Below are 12,709 nucleotides of genomic sequence, written 5' to 3'. Positions count from 1 at the left end.
CCAACACAGGCCTGCCTCATATTGGCATCCATTCATCAGAGTAGTAGCTGCCTCTAGGAATTTTCTCCAGTATCATCAATTACGCAGGACATCTTCAGAAACCCTGCCGCAAATCCTGCCAATAGAATAACTGTGTGGAGTGACAACGCTGCAATGTTATGTCTTTCACGTTTCTGGGTCCAGCTGTAGGAATTCTGCTAGACAATAGCCTGCCTTTACCCTCACATCTCAATCTATGTCATAGCGTCTGTGAAAGTCAGTGTACCGACACTTCCCTTTTTTCTTTTTAGTACAATATAAATTGAATGTGAATTTAACGTGATATAAACGGAACATGTTTTTTCTTTGTCTGCATTTAAACATTAAACAATGTTTTGATTATAATAAAAATACTGCTTTCCCACTGTAGAGACAGAAAATACAGAAAAAGGAATAAGGGATCAAGTTCTCCATAGGCTATGAACATATAGATATACTTCCTTTTCATTTTGTCCCCATGATTATATTTTACAGGAGCCATAACATAAGTGTAGTTTTCCCTTCATTTTTTCACGCAATATTAAAGCTAAAAAACTTTCCTACATATCCAGCTCTCAGGAGACATTTTGAGTAACCCCATATTACCAAGTTATTGCTTTAGAGAAGCATGGCATAATTCAGCAACCACTCCCTATACTGTTGGAAATTTAGACTATGATTTTTTTTTAAGATTTTATTTATTTATTTGACAGAAATCACAAGTAGGCAGAGAGGTAAGCAGAGAGAGGGGGGAGCAGGCTCCCTGCTGAGCAGAGAGCCCGATGCGAGCTGGATACAAGAACCCTGGGATCATGACCCAAGCTGAAGGCAGAAGCTTTAACCCACTGAGCCACCCAGGTGCCCCTAGACTATGATTCCTTTCCAGATAGCAAACATTCCACGTACTAAAAAAAAAAAAAAAAAAAAAAAAAAATCCCATCACCCTACCATTTCCATTTTCATGGCCGTGTTTGCACAGACACAATACAAAAAACACTGGAGAAAACTGCAACAATGCGCATGGTCACGAAGAAAAGCTGTGTAGCGACAGTCTGTCTCCATGTTCCGCACGAAATCTCAATCCATTTATTGCCAGCTGGGCCAAGTCCTCCAGGGAAAAACAAACGCAAGTCCACATTACGTTCCTCGGTGTCACATTTTGCATGTGTTACAGTCTGGGGTTCAGACTTCGCTGACAGACGTGAACTAACACCTGCAGCGGAATGCTCCGGGGATTACGCAAGCAGCGACGCGGCCCACGCCAGCGACTCGCCATAGCACCGCCATGGGACTGCCTCCTTTTTATTTGTTTTGTTTGTTTGTTTGTTTGTTTTTTATTTAGAGGGGGATTTTTATTGAAATGGTATTTAGGGCAAAACAGCTTTATCCTGCCTTTGGAACCGTCCTTCCCTTTTAACAGGGTAGGTCATTCTCCCTCTCCTTTTCTAGGTGTTTGCCCACTAAGCCAGACGAGAGCGCGCCCCTGGCTTCAGCGCAGCCGCTTCTAACCACGTGGCGAGTGTTCCCAGGAATTCGGGTGCTCTTCGATGCCCAGAATGGAAGTTGAGGCGGAAGTTTACCTGCTTTGTTCTCATCTGCAGAACTAAAATTGCAATGAAATGTGAAATTCCTCCCCCTCCCCCTGCTCCCCAGTAAAAGTTTCTAAACACTTGCCACCTGAAAGCATCCAGGCAAAAGTGTCTTGTGTGTCATTCAATTTCAACTCCCACAATGCCAGAAATCCTCGTTTGAACTTGCATTTGATTTTTGACTGTGACATTTTCTCTCCTGTTTCTCGGGATGTAATAATCCACGTCTAGTATAATATGGTGGATAGGAGGAGCTCTGAAGCAGAACATCATGACATTTTGTTCTCCCCCTGGTTCTTCTTCCGGCTAGGTGATCTTTAACTTCTTTGAGTTGATATCAAAGTTGAGTGATAGCAAAGGGATAATAATCATCTCATGCAACACACATTTATTGGATGTCGTTCCTATATAACTACCACGTTACACAATTTGTAAGCCACAAAGACAAAAAATCATTCAGTTCTCTAGGGCTCTCAATCCAGTAGATGGAAAAAATATTTTTTAAAAAATGGTCTGTATATCTTCTGTATATTATCTATATGTGTGTGTATCTATGTATCCATCCATCCTTCCATCCCTCCCTCCATCCATCCACTTACACATCTGTCATCCATCCATCTATCTAAATATACGTGTTTACACAGCATACCAAGACTAAAAGGGATTTCTGTGGATTGAATGGGAATGATTATGAAGTTCCAGACATCATAAACCACTGACCCAAGGCATGATTTCTCTTTTAAGTATAACAGAAACTTTAAGCTTTTTTACCCTATCCTTGAATAAACCTATCAGCAAAATTTTTACTATTACTGTTGTTATTTAAGTGTGTCATTATAAATATCTCAGTAGATTTTAGATCAAGAACCAAGCCTTTCACTTCCCCATCCCTCTCTCTTGTTAATCTAAAATATTTTTAACTCCAGCCACATCTCCTCCAGGCTCCCAACTGTGGCTTAAATATACAATACTTCCGCATATTCTATGAATACGGATATGAATGTCATGCTCTCCTTTTTAGAACCTTGCAAGGATGAAGTCAAGATTCACCTGAAGCTTTCCTTGCTCCCCTTGGATTACTACAACCTCTCTCTCTGAATTGCTCCAGTATATGCGGGCTGCTGACACTGGGTATATCCTGGCTTGAGCTGTTAGCTCTTTCTTTGTGTCTGTGTCTTACCCACTTAACGTCAGAGAGGGTGTCAGTGCATCCCAGAGTCTCAGAGCACTTAGCACACAAGTACCTCTTGGAGGGGTGTCCCTAAAATCTCAAATCTAATCCCCTCTGCTGTGGTCAATGAATAAGGGAGTCATCTCTGAAAGACAAAGAGGAAAAGAAGAGAACATCTATGTCCTACTGCTCTCCCCTTCTACGATCTAGTTTTCTATTCTTTCTGAGCATTAGCACCTAATTCCTTTACCTAATTCCTAATTCCTTTGCCCCAAGTGATGGAAACCTGACTTAACCTCCTATCATCTGGAACTCCTTCTCTTTACCTCTAACACTTCATAAAAAAAAAATCCCTCTAACTAAATTTTCCAGATTTTCTTGTCCTTCTGCTAATACGTTCCATAGCAACTGCTACTAAATCATCAGCACATAGCAGTTTGTGTAAGAGATGTCAGTAAAATACAACTGTGCCAACCTGAGGGGACGAAAAGAGGTTCCAAGTTATATAGCCCCAGAGAGAGCAAAGGACAGAGAGAGTGAAGGGGGGCAGGGGGAAATGTAGGTTTTCTGAATACAGTCTGTCTCAATAAACAGGAAATACTAATTATGAGGAAATGAGACAATCTTTGCATGCAAAGAGAGACTTTAATGGTACAATTGCCTCTGAGCATTTAAGGGTTCTGGAGGTAGAAAGCCTTCTTTTGTAATCAATGAGAATCTTAGGTTTATTTGTAAAGCTCTCTGAATTACCTCTTGATGAAGGTACTAATTTTCTGATTATATTTTCCCATAAACATTGCTCCAGAAGATTAAAAAAACAAACCAACCAACCAATCAGTTCCTAACTAATTTCCCTGTAAGTTACTTTTAAGTACAGCTTGCTGCAAATTAGGTTTTCATAGGAGAAATTTGGTTTGCATTGCTCAATAACCCAATCGTTGGGATTACTGAAGGAAAAATTTGTTGCAAAAGAAAATGGGAAATATGCGCTATATCCCACATCTGAAGTTATTCTTGGAGATGTGATCATGAGCTAAAAGCATTTGAAAATTGCAAATCACTTTGCAGTATTATTAATACATAAAAATGCTCTGCATCTTAAGAAGTAGAGAGGCCACAGTCTGGCTTATGTTTTGTTAACTATGCGGGAAATTTTTGGCTACTGAGGATATTTTTCAACTGATTTTCATTCCGTTTTTGAGATCATAAAGCTTATCATTTATTATCTTGTATGACGCACGTTCTCAGTATTGTAAATGATATTATGTTAAAAAAACTCATTATTAACAGATGCCGACATACTACACATTAAACTCAATATGCAAAATACATGACTACCCATATTTGTAGAGAGAAGCTTTGACAAATTCCATCTAAAGGGACAAGTGAGGGTTATTCAGTTTTTGGATCATAAATGGTCTTTTTTGCTCCTTTTGCTGCCTCCTTCGTGCTGCTGTGTAGCTCCTTTAATGACATAACACCCTCCCTCAGTGGGTAGAATAGTGAAAGATGCAGTGAATTCAAGCCAGTCAATTCTGTTGCTTGTCAGTAGTTCTGATAAAAGAACGTGGTGTGGGAGGAGGTAAAAAGCTACCTCAAACTAGCTAAAATGAAGGTTTAAAAGTGCATCCATGGATTTTACCTAGCCTAGCTAGCTACTATTGCACTTTAGAATCAGGTGTTCATCCATGTGTGGGGGAAAAGAGAATGTCAGGGGTTTAAAAAAGTATTTCTAGGGAAAACAGATGTTGTGGGTGCCGAGGACAAGCTCAAGATGAGAAAGCAGGATGATACCGAGGGACAGATTTTTAATGATCCCTTTACTTCCATTATTACCCACACTTCCTCCTGCTTCCTCATCTCCTGGAGAATCCTGTAACAGTAAACCTGGGAATCATTGTATACCCACTAGAATGGTTAAAAAACAAACAAACAAACAAACAAACAAACAAAAACTGACAACACCAAGTGATGGTGAAGATGTGGAGAAACTGGAACCTCATCTTCTTAGTGGAGATGTAAAGTGGCACATCTACTTTTTGGAGAACTGCCGGTATCTCACATTATAACCCAGTTTCTTACCATAGAACCCGGCAAGTCCACTCCTAGGTAGCACACAGGGACTTGTAAATGAATTTTTAAACAACATTATTCATCATAATTAACAACTGGAAACAGTCCAAATGTCCCATCCACTGGCAAATGATAAGTAAAATCTATATATTCACACAATGGAATACTACTTGGTAATAAAAAGGAAAAGACAAAAGATAATGCCACAGCATGGGTGAACCTCAAAGACAGTACGCTGGGTGCAAGAGGCCATACACGTGGTATGACTCCATTTATATAACATTTCTAGAGAAAGCAGATCAGCGGTTGCCTAGGATAGGAACAGGAGTGGGGATGACTGCAACAACCATGAAGGGACCTTCTACGGTGATGAAGACATTCTAAAACTGGATTGCATTATTGGTTGGACAATTGTACAAATTTACTAAAACTACTGAACTGTATACTTAAAATGGGTGACTTTTATGATCTGTAATTATATTGCAATAAAGCTGTTAAAAAAATGAAAAACATGGTTCTCCTGGGTGGCTCAGTTGGTTAAGCGTCTGCCTTTGGCTCGGGTCATGATCCCAAGGTCTTGGGATCAAGCCACATGTCAGGCTCCCTCCTCAGCAGGGAGCCTGCTTCTCCCTCTTCCTCTCCCTCTGCTGCTCTATCTTGCTCGTGCTCTCACTCTTGGTCTCAAATAAATAAAAAAAATTTTTAAATCTTTAAAAAAATGAAAAACTCTGGGAGAAAGCACTCAGTATTCAGTAAGCATAGTATAAATCAGGCCATTCCTGAAGGCTGTAATTCAGATTGCGGCAGACAGAAACCACTGTCCTCCTGGAGGGTACTAGGAACCAGCTAAAACGGTGGGCAGCCAATAAACTGCAGGGTGTCTAGTATATTTCAAAGGAAATGTGACCAAGAGGGCAGCTTTGCTCTGGGGGATCGTGCTGTTTACCTCTAGGCTACTGGTCGAGTAGGACACTCTTTGTTACAGGTGTGTAGCACACTAGTACTTACATACTTACCTTTTAAGTGTCTTAAACTTTTAAGTGTCTTTTATGACTTATCTGTTAAGTGTCTTAATTCTCCTAGTCAAGACACTTTGGGGTAAGAATGCTTACGCTTTCTAAATGGTTCCCGCAATAGTTTGGGCACGTCTGAAGAGAAGGTAGTGATCACTAGGAGCCCCTGTAGATTCTGCAGGGCTAACAGGTGGTGATAATGAGATTCCCTCAAGCACTTGGGAACAGGGCTGCATTCGAAGCACTAAATTAATCACACCCACAGCGTGAACGGAGACAGAATGACTTTCTGGCCCCGCAAGAGCCAATGGAATAGACCAGCACTCTATCACTTAATCTTTGATCCTGACACCTGTCTAAACAAAGAAGGTGTGTGTCAGAGTAGGGTGGGCGTGGAAGCAAGTGTGGAGGGCAGATCCCAATGGTGAAACAATGGATAAACACACCCAGAAAGCCCAGCCTTAGCAGCACTGTTGGTTGGGAGAGGGGGCTTGAACCCGGAGAAGGAAGCTCCTTGATTATGTAAGAGGTATTCTCCGTCACTGGGCAGAGACTGTTCCATCAGGCCTCATATTTGAGCCCCCGGAGGTAGCCCCCAGAGCTCCCTTTCCTTCCATAGCATGAGCACTGGGAAGCACAATCCCATCATCAGGTTTCCCAATGCCCAGATACCAGGAAAGGAAGGGCTGAAGGTGGGGGGTGGGGAGTCTTTGACCGTAATGAGAGAATTCTTCTCAATGCAGCTTAACAGATCAGAAATCTTGTCCATACGCTGTTCTCTCGTCAATTAAATCACTACCAGTGAGGCACCAAGATCTGCTCAAGAGGGCGCAGGGGTTAAGAGCGGAGCTCCATGTCAGGGTGACATGGGTGTGAGCCTTGATTCCGGCACCTGCTATCTATGACTTTGGGTCAACTATTGAACCTCTTCAGCTTCACCTAACTCGTCAAAATAATGCTAAAAATAGTATTTACCTCTTCATATAACATGGAAAGTATGTAGCGCAGAGCCTGGCATAAAATCAATCTCAATAAATGATAACTTCGGTGTTTGATTAAGTCTGGTTTCTGAACCGCAAGGGCCGAGCCTTCTCTGGTGACTCGGTCCGTTCCTCCATGCAATGCCACAGCCAGAAGCGTTCAGTAACCGGCCAGGTGTCTTTCCTCTGCGAACAGCCCCTGCGCCATCAGCCACTCTTCTTTCCGAACTTCAGTGGTCTCATTAAAAGCAAGGTTTTGTCACACTGTATTCATTTCCCCTTTTTGACAGGGTTATTAGTATGAGGTTGACAGACCAGGAGAATGCCACAGATCTAGTGTCTTTGGTTTCAACAATGCACTGGATGAAGTCTTTCATTATCTCTAACGAAGATGGTGGGCTCTATGAGAGAAAAATTAACTGGATTCACAGCTGGTTGTACATCTACACCCAAGAGACATGATGAATGACTCTGTCTCAATCTGTAGGGGGACCACTGATTGAATGCCACAGGGCTCTGCCCCTGGATTCTGCTCTATTCAGTATTTTTATTAACGGCATCAAAGCAGACGTAAGAGGAACGTTTATCAGATTTCTCAATGCCATAACACTGTGAAGGATATTTAATACGGTAACAGGCCAATGCAAAATTCCAAATTCCTTCAATTGGCTGAAAGGCCATGCTGACACCAAAAAGATGCAATTCGACAGGGACAAATGTAATGTTCTTCACTACGGTTCCAAAAAGAAATCAACTGTGCGCGTTCAAGGTGGGTGATCAAAGAGATCACTTTTTCACAGTGCAAAGAAATATCTGAGTTCTCAGTTGAACCCAAGAGGAGGTCTGGTAGAAAACACAAGACTGAGGGTTGGAGAACACACAGAGAATGCAGATCGGCCTGTTGATCTTACCATTTTGGTCTTGCAAGGTTGGTAACTATCTTCCTTTTAGGAATGAATAAACCGAGGCTAAGGAATTTTAGGAACTTGCCGAAGTGGGTGACAAAGCCAGGATCTCAGTCCAGTTCTGACTTCCAAAATTCATTATATTCACTGTCAGAGTTGTTATGAGGTCCAAGGGAGGCCATTTTAATAGAAGTACCTAGCATGGCGCTTGGCCCACATATGCTCAAAAGTTGTTGATCGTGGGGCACCCGGGTGGCTCAGTCGGTTGAGTGTCTGCCTTCTGCTCAGGTCATGATCCTGAAGTCCCAGGATCAAGCCCCGCATCGGTCTCCCTGCTCAGTAGAGAGTCTGCTTCTCCTTCTGCCCCTCACCCCTCTTGTGTTCTCTCTCTCTCTCATAATTAAATAAGATCTTAAAAAAAAAGAAGTTGTTCTCTTTTCCCAGATACTCATTTAACTGTAAGGTTGAGGGCTTCTTGAAATGACTGGCATTTTGTTACAGTATGAGCCCTACAGTTTATCTAAGTCTTTTCAAGTTTATTCATTAATATAACTACCACAGGAATGATTCTGTCAATTTTTCTTCTATTCCTTTTACTCTTACCATTGTTCTAAAACCCTTCATGCCAGAAGCAGAAGCCCTGGCCAGGAAAAGGTAGTGGGAAATTTGAGGGTAATCTGAAACCTCCGCCAGCCAGTGATGATTCTCAGATAATGAAAACATTTTTTTTAATTAAGGTAATTTTCAAGGGCTGCATTAGTGGTTCAATGTTGCATATTTACATGATAAAACTTCAATTACCTTTACATAATGAGGTGGTATGTTAAGTAACCTTAGTATAATGATATGCACATATAATATACAAAATTTTCACTTAATTTTTTACATTAGTGTACTTTATGGTTAAATGACACTTTTTCACCCATTGTTGTTGGAATCCTTATTGGAATTCTTATATATGTATATATATTTATATATATAAATTTATATTCTTAAATATATACACACACATATTATGTTCTATATTCATTATATAACACTTGGAATTCCAAATATTATATAATATACAATACATACTCTTCTTCAATACATTATATAGATGTGTGTGTATAGATATAATCCAATATATATAGTACATAAAATATTTAGGAATAATTCTAAATATTGAATATAATATATATTAGGCATAACAATATATATCTATGTAAAATCTATATATGTCTAATACTTTTTAATATATAATATATTATATATTATATATTATATATATATAATATAATACTAACACTTTTTTTCCTCCCTTACCTAAGTGCAGTTTGCTGACTGACCTTCAGTTTTTTCTGGCTATCTGGAATACTGTACAGTGTCTGAGTCATGCTCTGTGAAGATCATTTGTCACTGGGCCATAGTGCTGCCACCGAAGGTGGCTGAGGAGAAACGCACGCTGGCCCCAGCAACATCCCAGAAGGTTTTGCTCTTTTTAATAAATACTTAGGAACCGTTGTTTGTCATTGTTGCTACACACCGAAAGCAAGAGCTGACAACACCAGCTACCTGAAAGTTCCAATTAGGGGTGCCCGGGTGGCTCAGTTGTTAAGCGTCTGCTTTTGGCTCAGGTCATGATCCCAGGGTCCTGGCTCAGGTCATGATCCCAAGGTCCTGGGATTGAGCCCTACATCGGGCTCCCTGCTCAGTGAGCCTGCTTCTTCCTCTCCCCTCTTCCTGCTACTCCCCCTGCTGTGCTCTCTCTCTCTGTCAAATAAATAAAATCTTTAGAAAACGAAAATAAAAAATTCCAATTAATGGAGCGTTTACAATAAAAAAAAAATAATCCTTTTGTGGGGTGGTGAACATCTTTCAATTTTCTCTCTGCCCAAGGCAGCCATGATTGACAAAACTGGAAAGTAGAGAGTCATTAAAACAACGGAGTTAATTAGCTGCTGACGGTGCTGGTCCTGTCCCCCTCTACTGTGCGGGAAGGGATGGCCACTGTGAGTGCCCAGGTTGACTGCGCCATGGATAAGCTGAGAATCTCTGCTGTAAACTGTCTTATAAAGACATGTAAAGAAGTGATATTTCTGGGGGGTGGAGGATTCTTTGGGGATTAGAGCATTAATCTGTGATAAAGTGGGACACTTCTTTCAGGTTTTTAAGGCATAGGAACTGCACCTTCTTTTTGAATGTCTGTCACCTCCTCTCTACCTGGTGAGCCCCTACACATCTTTCAGTATTTCAAGACCAAGTTCAAATATTCCTTTTGTGAAAGATGAAACTTCCACCAACAACCTTGTCACCCATCCCTGTCACCTACCGTCCTGAGCTATAGCTAGGTGTTTACATGTTTCCTTGAGCCAAAATCTTTCTTCTTGAAGGCAGAAATAAGCCTTATGTTCTTTGTATTCCTAGCATGTAGTATATTAGAAGGCGGCTCAAAAACAACCAGACCAGACCCAGACAGAGAAATCTCAAAACAAATAATAGGCACAGACCTCTGAATGACAGTATCAAATTAGTTACGCTCCAACAAAAAAAATCTACTTAGGATACTGTACAAAAAAACGAAGCACAGTATCTTTATTTTGTGAAAGGTTTGTAAGCTTGTTGATCAAATTTATGAGCTCGAAACAAAAAAGCATAAAGAAGAACAACGCTTTCTAAAAAATAGATGTTGAACTATCAAATAGAAAAGTAATATCCCTACTTGCCAATATAATTCGTTACAATTTACAAGCCTCCAGTGAACATCAAGTAATGAACAGTGATTTAGGATTTGGTAGAAAATAGAGTTTAATATACAACTGTCACCGAACTCATTACCTACCTATAATGTCATTCATACAGTGAGGAATTACTCATTTTTCCCTTCAAGATAATTGTAACATTAAGCTGGACGCAAAAATTATATATGATGAAGAATCGGGAATTTATTCTTACACTGTGCTAGAATGATGAGATTATAGAGCATGTCATTAATTAATTAGTATGTTATACACATAGTAGATACTTGATATCCATAAAATGTGTAATTAATGATGAAAATGCTACAATGTTATTATCATACCTATTGATTACATCATTTCCTCCCCCACCCATGCTTAAATTAAATGTTCCTATTGAAATCTTTAGTTCAGTCTTCACAGTATTCAAGTAATTTGGGATTTTTGGTAAAGAATTTAAATGCCGGGGCGCCTGGGTGGCTCAGTGGGTTAAAGCCTCTGCCTTGGGCTCAGGTCATGATCCCAGGGTCCTGGGATCGAGCCCCGCATCAGGCTCTCTGCTCAGCAGGGAGCCTGCTTCCTCCTCTCTCTCTGCCTGCCTCTCTGCCTACTTTGTGATCTCTGTCTGTCAAATAAATAAACAAAATCTTAAAAAAAAAAAAAGAATTTAAATGCCAAAGTTCACTTCCTATATATGAAAAATTATTGTTTGCCACAGAAGTATTCTAATCTCAACTTTTAGAGGAATTTATCAACATTATTTCAGGCAAAATGCCTCAACTGTTGAAATCTCTTATTTTAATTCTTTGAGATGAAAGTGGCTTCCATTCCCCAGTATTTCGTGTTTTTATTTAGGTTCAATCTCTTCTCTCACCAAGATTCATAGAGAATGATATTTATATCTCATGAACATGGACAGAACATGAAGGCTCCCTGAGGGAAAACTCTGAGCAGAGGTAAAAATCACTGCAGAATCTTTAGCTCCTTAACTGCACTGTCTCTTAGGAAAATGTCACGTATGAGAAATGCTAATTAAGGAGGCTGGAAGAAAAAGAGATGCTACCTTTCCAAACACAACGTTTAAAAAACAAGTATTATTAACATGGTGGTTTTATGAAGCACTTGAATCTTACATAAGTAAGGCTTATTTTTTGTTTCCTAAAAAAAGACTACATTTGGGCAAACCAAAAACTGAGTAATTTAAATCGTGAATTTGAGAGGGAAAAAATTTGCATCTAGCTAGCAATTTAATAAAATGCAACTTTTCGAACACTTTTTTTTTTTCTATTTTGTAATCATTTACATGGCTATTTGCAAAAGCTCTAGCCATGTAGAAGCTGAAAAAGACAGGCTTAATTTTAAAATAGTAACACGGCACTCATTTATGAGGATTTTTGTAGGGAGAAAAGGTTTTATAAACTATTCTTCTCCACATAAAAGGGCTTAAATTCAAGAGTATTTAAAGTCAGAATTTGAATTTATTCCTTGGAATGGCCTCATGGCTAATATCTTGTCTATATGCAAGGTCAAACAGATGTATATCTCTGGTTAATTTGGACTGACTGCCAAGCAATTTATAAGGAAGCTGGGGAATCTGAATTATCATGAAGACAACAGAACGAATGAGCTTTGCCTGATTAGTTCAGTTTACATGATTAAATCTTCATGCTTACAGAAAATTTACTGGACTCCCAAATGAGACAGACAGACACCCCATGACATACTTACTATTTAGAACCCTATCTTAATTAAATGAAAAAAAAATCAATTTCCAAAGGGTCAGCATTAAGCATTGTTTGTTGTTTAGGTCTTTGCTGGATTACATCTCAGCAAGCTTCTTGTTGCCCTACTTCCTGATCTACTGTCATATTCCCCACAGTTGGACACTTTTAGGAAGATGGGTAATTGGGTATTAAACGTCAGAAATTATAAGTGCCTGGTGTTCCTTTAGCAAATACTCCTTTTCCAAGGGTTCAGTTTGATCCGATTAAAATTTAGGCAGGGGCACCTGGGTGGCCCATTAAGTGTCTGACTCCCGATTTCCACTCAGGTCTTGATCTCAGGGTCATGAGTTTGAGTTCTGCATTGAGTTCCACGCTGGGCATGGAGCCTACTTAAAATAAAAATTAGGCAGAAAGCTTCTTTTAGAGGCTCATAAGTTATTTTCCACAAAATGGGAGTTGATGGAAACCAAAGAAGCAACATTTTAGAGGAAAAACAAAGATGCTCTCCAACGCTCTCTC

General features: G+C 39.8%; 1 protein-coding gene across 10 annotated transcripts in view; it reads right to left on the bottom strand.

The window, feature by feature from the left end:
- ANKS1B (ankyrin repeat and sterile alpha motif domain containing 1B) overlaps positions 1-12,709 on the bottom strand; it is a gene marked incomplete at its 5' end in the record, with an annotated part of 1,134,786 nt that overhangs the window by 89,516 nt on the left and 1,032,561 nt on the right. The window lies entirely within an intron of this gene.

This window comes from Martes martes (genome assembly GCF_963455335.1).
Source record: "Martes martes genome assembly, chromosome: 8".
Taxonomy (NCBI): Eukaryota; Metazoa; Chordata; class Mammalia; order Carnivora; family Mustelidae; genus Martes; species Martes martes.
The sequence above is the reverse complement of the archived record's forward strand: the minus strand, read 5'-3'. Positions and strand labels throughout refer to the sequence as shown.